This window comes from Prionailurus viverrinus, chromosome A2, assembly GCF_022837055.1.
Source record: "Prionailurus viverrinus isolate Anna chromosome A2, UM_Priviv_1.0, whole genome shotgun sequence".
Taxonomy (NCBI): domain Eukaryota; kingdom Metazoa; phylum Chordata; class Mammalia; order Carnivora; family Felidae; genus Prionailurus; species Prionailurus viverrinus.
This window is the reverse complement of record NC_062562.1, coordinates 118,798,815-118,807,892: the sequence shown is the minus strand read 5'-3', so window position 1 is coordinate 118,807,892 and position 9,078 is coordinate 118,798,815. Positions and strand designations below refer to the sequence as shown.

Here is a 9,078-nt window from a genome sequence, read left to right as displayed (position 1 = left end):
AGCTCTGTTTCACGTGTGGATTTTTGTCTGCATTTACATCTCTGCAAGCCACATATGGCGTGACATTGCCGTTTTTTTAATTAAGATATGAAGTGCTCATTTTTTGTAGACCTGCTATAGTCTAACAAATTTACTACACGTCTCAGAAAACACATAGCTTTGCCAAAGTTGGTGAGTAGCCCAGCATGGTTTATCTCCAGCCTACAGCTCTTTCCCTGAATTCAATACTGCAGGCACAATTTAATGCAAACCCAATTTATGACTTAATGCTCTAGGGACCGTGGTGGGAGATTGTTACATTATTCTTTTCTAATCCTATTTGTGTTTTAATTTGCTAAGTCTGTAATGAGGTGCATGCCTTGAATAGATTCAAGATCTTTCACATTGCTTTTGACTTTGTTTAATATAATAGATTTTACAGTTTGCATTAAATACCCAGGTGCTACGGTCAGTATTATCTCTTTATTTTCTCAACGAGAGTGAATAAAATTACGCCGTGAAAGTAATTGTGTACATGTTTCCTTGTTTATTGTAATGGTTTATTTCCTATTATAATTCTTGATTCAAATTGCATCCAGTTCTCCAAAAAGTCAATTCCCCATGGGCTCCTACTTCCCCTTTCCACACAACTGTGACTCTCTGAAGAAAAGGAAGGCTTGGCTGACATGTGATTCGTTGGGTAATAACAAACTAAGTTCTCTAGTCTAAGTTATGAGGCTTCAATTGAACAGAAAGGGAGAAAGTGAGGAAGGAAGGGAGTGAGGCGGGAAGAGAGGGAAGAAGGGAGGGAGGGAAGGTGGGTGAGAGGAAGGGAGGGAGGGCAGGTGCTGTGTCACCATGCACTTGCTGTTTTATTCGCGATGTTCAGCTGAACCTTACCGTCGCTAATCAGAGCTGCTACATCACCCAGCTCCGGCGTGTGTCATTTGCCGTCCATAACTGTGTTATAGCCAATTATAGCTAAATCCTCTGTTCTGTATGCACAATCAAAGGGTTTCTGGAATGCATTTTGCGATTTTCTGAATCCTATTATTGCAGACATGTTTATTACATTCAGAAGATGGCTTTCTGAAATTACACTGGAATTGTACCACCCACCTGCCATTTACAAACAAAAGGACCTAAACATTTCTTAACAAGGAGAAAGTTCATTTAGCTCTTTCCTGGCAACTTCTTCTGTGTTATTTTCCTCCATGACCGTTTGTGTGCGACTCGCGGCTCAAGCCTCTATAGATTTGTAAAAGTATCTATGCTGTCCAGTTGATGTTAACTTTTCAATTAATAACGACACGGCGGGTCAGAAAGGAACTGCAGGTTGGCTGTGGTTGGTGCTTGCTACAGTTTTCATTGTGAAAGTCGTCTCCGCCTAGGTATGGAGGGATTGTAAAATGGATCCTAAATTATAACCATTCGATAGCCCTGAAATAACTCTTGTAGGTTGCCTGTCAAAGAAAAAAAAAAATCCAGTTATGTCTTTAAATTTCATTTAGGGCCATTTTAAGAGGAAAGTGAATGGCGTTAGAAAGACACACGGTATCTATGTGAAACCATAGCACCTCGTCATTAATTATTAAGGGTAAATGAAAGTGTTTCTAACCCAAATGCTTTACTTTTTTCCCTTCTACTCAAGTTTATACTCTTAAATTCTGCAGCCCCCCCCCACCCCACCCACATACACACACATATACACATACCCAAGCTTACTTTACTTTATTACTGGTATTTGCCTCACAGAGTCAGGGGATATTACTACCTTTTTATTTGCTATTTTTACAGGACCCAACAAAAGTGCTTTTAAAATATATAACCACTTAATTCAAGTCAAGCTTCTTCAATACTCCTTTCATTCAAGCCCTTTCTAATTTGTTTTCCTCCAGCCAGGAGCCCGGAGAAGACACTGTGATTTATGTTTTCATTTATTTATTTTATTTGGGCTTTTCATTTAAGAAAAGAAATTCTGCACAACCCCCACCACCCTCAATTCTGCATCATCTCACCCCACTCCACCCCTTTGTATTTGGACCATTAAGACTTTCCCAAGGCCAGACTTTGGAGTCTTAAACAGATTTCAGAGCTTTGACCGTGATCTGGAGAAGGTTCGGCTAGGGTGCCTCTGGGCACACCAAGGATGAGGGGCTCTTTCACAGCACACCATGCAGGGGGTAAACTCAGGGACGAATTGTGCCTTTCCCCAGTGACAAAAGATGCTTTGCTAACGAGCTCACGTTTCCACAAAGACTAAAAGTGTGTGCCTTGGCATCAAGAAAGATATTATTGTTCAAATCAACATGTTGTTTTTGTGTTGGGGTTGGGCATGGGATGGAGGAAATTGCTACATGACATTTAAGAGCTTGGGCTCCACGGTCCAGGGGCCATGGATCTGAGTCTTGGTTCCACTTTCTACCAATGGCCTTGAGTGAGTTACTCTTCCTCTCTAGGCTGATTCATTGTTCCAGCCAGCCAGTAGGCAAATACTTATTAGGCACCTAACATATGCAAGGCACTGAATTAGGCACACTGAATTAGGTAACAACACAGATGTGATTCTTGCCAACGCTGATCTGTTGGGGCCAAGAGACAGACAAACATTTATAGTAAAATGTGACAAGCATGGTAATGGGGAAGCTAGGGAAGCCTCTGGAAAAAGTAAGATGTAGGTGAAATGAGATCAGTTTCCTCCAGTATAAAATAGGATGTAATACACACCCTGCCTCATGGGGGAGCTATGAGAAAAAGTGAGATAATGTCCAATAGGGCTCTGCATGGCTCCCCACATAAAGTAAAAATTTGGTTAAAAAAAATCAGAAAGTGATTAATGTCATTATTACTTGGTATCATCCCAGGATTCCCCCAAAAATGAATATCAGAGAACCATTTCACCTTTAAAAAGACACAAGCTTTGGGGCACCCGGGTGGCTTAGTCAGTTGAGCGTCGGACTTTGGCTCAGGTCATGATCTCATGGTTCATGACTTCGGGCCCCACATTGGGCTCTCTGCTGTTGGCACGGAGCCTCCTTTGGATCCTCTGTCTCCCTCTCCCTGACCCTCCCCTGCTTGCACTCTCTCACTCTCTCTCTCTCTGTCTCAAAAATAAACATTCATGAGTGAATGAATGAATAAATAAATAAATAACACAAGCTTTACTCTGTAGTTCTAGTTCTTCTTTTACAGAAAGAACTAAACAACAATGTGGTCTATAGAGCATTAAAGTAAATTTGAAGATAAATGAACTAAAATTAACAGGCTTTCTGAAGTAAACATGACTAGTAATTGAGCCTTTATCCAACATCAGCTTCTGTCATTGGAGAAAGGATTTGACGACTCAGTTCCGCTCACTTCAAAAGGGCCCTCAGCCTCCCCATTGAGTCTTGGATATTCCCAGCCAAAGAATGCTCCTCCTTTCATTCATTGTTTTTTTTTAAATTTTTGTTTATTTTTCAGAGAGAGAGAGAGAGCTCGCAGGTGCATGAGTGGGGGAGGGGCATAGAGAGAAGAAGACACAGAATCCAGAGCAGGCTCCAAGCTCTGAGCTGTTAGCACAGAGTCTACCACGGGGCTTGAACCCACAAACTGAGAGTATGACCTGAGCCGAAGTCGAATGCCCTACCTACTGAGCCACCTAGGTGCCCTGGAAGAATGCTCCTCCAAAGTGTTCTTACTAGTTTAAAAGGTAATACCATTTACTTTCACTTAAAGATAGCCAGGAAGCATTTTTAAGTGCATATTTATTCACTGGGAATCATATTTGCTCATTATAATTTCAGGAATGCATTCCAACAGAGACAAACTTTGGCTTCAGCTACCATCAGACAAGACCCGCCCCCAAGAGATCCTGGTTCATTCCAGGAAGTGCTATGTCATGGTGGGTGCAGTGTGGGTAGTGGAGTTCTCCAACGCAATTCCTGAAAACATGTCAAGCGCTGGTGCACATGATCTTTGATTACTTACACAAATGTTACAAATATTTGGGGAAAGGGGCGCCTGGGTGGTTCAGTCGGTTGAGTGTCCGACTTCAGCTCAGGTCATGATCTTCCAGTTCGTGAGTTTGAGCCCCACGGCAGGCTCTGTGCTGAAAGCTCAGAGCCTGGAGCCTGCTTCGGATTCTGTGTCTCCCTGTCTCTCTGCCCCTCCCCCGCTCATGCTCTCCCTCTCTCTCTCTCTCTCAAAAATAAACATTAAAAATTTAAAAAAAAAACACACAAATATTTGGGGAAAGTCACCTGTTAGTTGAGCTGCGGCAGAACTCATCTTAGAGGAGAGAACCGTCTTCATTTTAGCAAATACTTATATGGGCCAATCGACTGCCTTCAGATTGGGTCCCAGACAGTGGTGAATGGTTCTGCCTAGTAACACTGGAGGGATTTTGAGGTTCTGGGAGCAGCCTGAGAATTAGAGAGAGAGAAAGAGTATGTTGAGGGAGAAAGAAGAGCCGACGGGAGATGTTTAGGAGGAAAGCTGGCAAAGACATCTACCCTGGTGCGGTTACGAGGAGCGACTATTACCCGAAATGATGTCCAACATCAATTCTTAGTTAGCAGTTACTTATCTGCCAGGCTGGATTACCAGGCAACATTTGCGAGCACACACATGCACACACGTGGAATTGTCACCATAGGTCCTTATGAGTGCATGATATGAGTACTAATTGCAGGCCTTCAGGTGTCTTGGTGGCCACAGGCCAGAGAAGAGAGCAGCCTTGAGGTCCAAGACAGGTCCAGAGGTCAGCAGGAACAAGGTATTGGAGGAAAAGACCCCCAAGAACATGAGGCCCTAGAAAGTCACAGAAATGATGAGCAAGTCAACGATACTCCCACAACACATGGACAAGAGCCTTTAAGCCTATTCTACCCTCCCTGGGCTACATGGCTACATATAAACTATAATAAGCCTTTATTCTTCTTTCATTGGACATCTTTACTAAGTCAAGGTGACCTGAAAAATTTAAGCAGCCATACTCAATGAGCCTCGTTTTAGGTTCTGGAGTAACTGAGACTTGAAACGACCACATGGTGCTACTTTTTTTTTTTTTTTTTTTTTGAGAGTTTCAGAGACACCCGCAGTGGTTCCTTTGCATTCTAACAGCACTATCCCTTTAAGTAGGAGAGCCCTGTCATCAATGAATGGTTGCTGATCTAATGACTAATTGATGGCAAAGAGTCTCTAATGATCTAATAGCTCATTAGGGTTGACTGAGCCAGCAGGGGTCTTCGAAAATGTTTTTTATTCCACTCTGAGGTTTTGTGAGTTTTCCTGTACATACATCAGACAGCTGCCCAGGTTATTAAACCTACAAATGTGAAACCACAGCAAGAACGGGATGGACCTATACAAATATAACTTGGGAGTATAAGGACAAATATGGAACCCACATGACAGAGATATATAGCACTGCCCAAACCATATGATGGGAAGCTAGAGAGAGACATGCTGGGAATCAAATGGGTTCCCAATAGGTAATATCTCTGCCAAGAACTGAGCTGTCACCGTGATGCTGTGGAAGAGCTTCATAGTAGGTAAATTCACCATTCATTCATCATTTAATAAGTTAATGTTTATTAATTACCTATTACTCACATGGTACTGTATATAAATGCTTTATATACATTTTACCAATTTATATGGTTGCTATGGTCCTTTCACATATGAGAAAATTAAGCTGCTAGCAAGCTAGAAAGTGTGAAAGAATTATATAATGTGCCATATATATATATATATACATACATATATGTGTGTGTGTGCATATATATACATGCCCGTATATATATACGTGCACATATATATATATGCACGTATATATATATATATATGTATATATATATATATGTGTGTGTGTATATATATATATATATATATGCACACACCAGGTAAGGAACAGACCTCTTTCCAAAAATCCCACATTTTTGTCTCTTACCACATTGTCCATTGGCAGGGTTCAGACAACTCAAGCATCTTATTTCTTGGAAAATATTTGTCTCTAAAGATATAAGGAAAGGTGATTGCTGTTGGTAGCCATTTAACAAGAAATAGCCAATTCTGGTAGCATGAATAATTAAAACACTCAGGTCAGCCTCGAGCGATAGTGACGAAGAATTCTCATTCAGCTCTTCCAGCATGGAGCTCTCCACTCCTGGGCCATCACCAGGACGTGCCGTGGATGGATGAGTTCCCTTCCTGGCAACAACCCTCATCCTCTGATGAAGCTGGAACTGCCGAGAAACGGGAAGGGAGGGGAGCAGCAAACACTCTGGAAGACTGGCCTTGTGGGGCAGAAGTGTCTCTAGTTAAATTTGAGAAGACACCGCTTGTAACATTTCTGTTCAGCCCAACAAACCCAATTTGTATATAACCGAACTAAAATTATAACTGAAAACAATCATCAGGAGGTCAACGAGGGTCAAGAGCACAGCCAAAGGACAGAGTTTGAAAAAGAGGGACGTCCATAAATCTGGCCGAGATATTTATTCTCCAACCCTATCCGCCAGGGCCAACCTTTGCTCCCGGGGAGGGGTTAATGCCCTGGCACTGCAGGCTCTGGCTGGCCGAATGGACACCCTTTGGTGGAGATACACTTGCTGGGGAATGTTCAAGACAAATGCCATGGGGATATGAGCAGGGGACTTTGAAAGCATCTGCTCCATCTGCTTTCTTGCTAGAAGAATGACCAGAACAGCCCCCAAGCCCACATCTGTTCATGAGTATAAAGAATAGGAACATATTTTTTTACCTTAGTAGCATGGAGTTGATACACCCTCCCCAGGACCCTGAGAGTATATAATACCAGCATAGACATCCTGAAATATGTCCAGATACGGAGAGGCACCTGCTCATCCCTCTTTTAAAGAATTCAGGCAATGTTGGTTGACCTCCATTATAGAACTGAAATATATTAGCTGAAATAATACTTTAACAGTTTTTTAGTACCCAACTATACGTTCTGTTATAAGGAATAGCAAATGTTTAATCATAAATATTTTAATGGCTTCAGGGATTCATGGTATTCAATGACCGTGTTAAATGATAATAATCACATCTGGTTTATTACTATAGTAATTCAGCAGCTTCTCCTCAGCAGTTATTTTTATTATATGTGCTGTGCGACTGTCATGGTCATTTATAGCAGTAATATTTTAAAGTGGCTCATTTGTTTGTTTAAGGACAGTTTCACAATATATTTCTGTATTAATATACATTTTGCGCTATTATTTCCAAGCTGCCACTGGAAAATTGATCCTAGCCTGTTACGACTGGAGAGGCCAGAAGCCACGCGGGATACCCGGGCAGAGATGGAGTGGGGCGACCAGATGGGACTGTCCAGGTGCCCACTGCGGTGGTGGCGACCGTTGAGGCTCATTCTTAAATGAAGGTGTGCACCAAGAAAGAGTGAAGAAGTAATAAATACAAAGGGAGGACCCTTTAGACGTGGGGAGGCATTTTAAGCGAAGTACCAACCCAGAGGGGCGGGCATTTGGGAAGAACCGAAAGATGCATGGTTTGCGAGGCCCGAGGCGGTCATAAGGCTTTGGCAGGCATCTCTGTGTCGATAACAGAAGTGAGGAGGCGAGGAGTGAAAAAATGTGAACTCGCAAGAGGGAAGCAAGGGCGGATCAAGGTTACCCACTGGGTGGCTTAGACACTGACATCAATTTCAAATCTGCTCAAAGTGAGCATTAGGAGTGAACTGCAGAGGCATGGCGAGCCGTGCCCCAGCCACGTACCTTCACTCGAGTGGTTCAAGGCGACGGGTATTGTGCCGGGCCTGCGTACAATGCCCGCTGCTCTCTTACCCCGGACGTCACAAGGTGTTGCTTGTGATTGGGGTAAATATTAGCCTGAAATCACGCATTGCTTCTTAGTGGGGAGGGGGAAGGGAAGGGGTCCCTAATAACCCCGGAGAGTTAATTTTCTGTGACATTCTGCTGAACCAGGTTGAGGAAATTCAGAGGAGCCTGGAGAAAACTGCCAGGCTACTGCTCCGCTTCCTCTTGGCTGGATCCTGATTGGTTGGGTGACAGAGGGCAAATGGCTTTTACGGCTATGAATGATGTATGACCGTAAAATGGTCTGTAACCAGAAGTGCCAACTGACATGCCTGCTGATTTAACGGACACCCAGGGTTATGTTTGCACAGAGACGCTTAAATAAACACGTGCTGGGTTTGAGGCCATTTACTGAGCAATCTCTTCTCTCGCTCTTCTTTCCCATTTTCTTTTACTTCATCATAAAAACGGGGAGAGTGAAACCGTGGTTCCCTTTTTTATGATAATGAAGATTTACTCACGGCGGTGGCCGCTCCTCCCTCTTCCTCTCTGCGGAATCTGGCCCCCTTTTCCTCTCTCTACCTGCAGGGGGAGCTGCGACAGACCTGCAGAGGCCCAGGCAGGGTTGGCAAGGGCAGCCACTTGAACGAGCAGCCCTTGGGGAACGGAGGCGATGTTGTCTGGTCGCTTTTGCATTTGGTGGATTCGGAACAGAAAGTCCTGAGGTCGCTGTTTGAGCGGTGGAATGGGGGAGATTTCTGTTCAGCCACAAATCCGCAAAGGCACCAAACACAGGGAAGATGCTCTTCCCATGATGGTCCCCAAACTGGAATATATCCCATGAGCTTCTATGTATAAACTCTCTCCAATAAAGTGATCAGAAATCCATAAGATATCATAGAGTCATTCTTTGCTATATGTGTAGAAAGCATCCTATAAGGTCCATTTGACTTCATATTCAGGCTAAGTTAGGAATGGCAAATCAATCCCCGATTTGTTCCCCTGGATCTCAACCAGGCCTTATAATCTGTTTTGCAGGGTTATTTCATAATGTCTAAGTATATTTTTACCCATCTTTTGATTATTCATGTTTAACGTTGTTAGCATATAATTTAAAAATGTAGCTGACCTCTATTCTCCAGCTAGAGATAGTTGCTTCCAATCCTTCCATGTGACTGGCTCTTCCTGTCTGGTCCTATAGGCATTGGGGTTTATTGCCCATGGAGTATTTTTTTTTCGTGTCATATTTTTTAAACTTTCTAAACCCGTGTTCCCCTGAATACCTTTTTTTTCCTCATTAAAGATTGTTTTATCCTCTTAT

The 9,078-nt window shown here is 43.0% G+C and overlaps 1 long non-coding RNA gene across 4 annotated transcripts; it reads right to left on the bottom strand.

Annotated features, from left to right (window-relative positions):
* Window positions 1–836: 836 nt before the first annotated feature.
* On the bottom strand, window positions 837–8,576 carry LOC125160625 (uncharacterized). Of its 4 annotated transcripts, none has more exons than XR_007150315.1 (3): window positions 8,279–8,576; window positions 4,221–4,382; window positions 837–1,442 (listed from the first exon to the last, which is right to left on the bottom strand). It is a non-coding gene; the product is annotated as an uncharacterized LOC125160625 (long non-coding RNA). The 4 variants fall into 4 exon arrangements; XR_007150316.1 differs by lacking the exon at window positions 8,279–8,576 and adding an exon at window positions 7,716–8,028; XR_007150318.1 differs by lacking the exon at window positions 8,279–8,576 and adding an exon at window positions 6,725–6,877.
* Window positions 8,577–9,078: the final 502 nt, after the last annotated feature.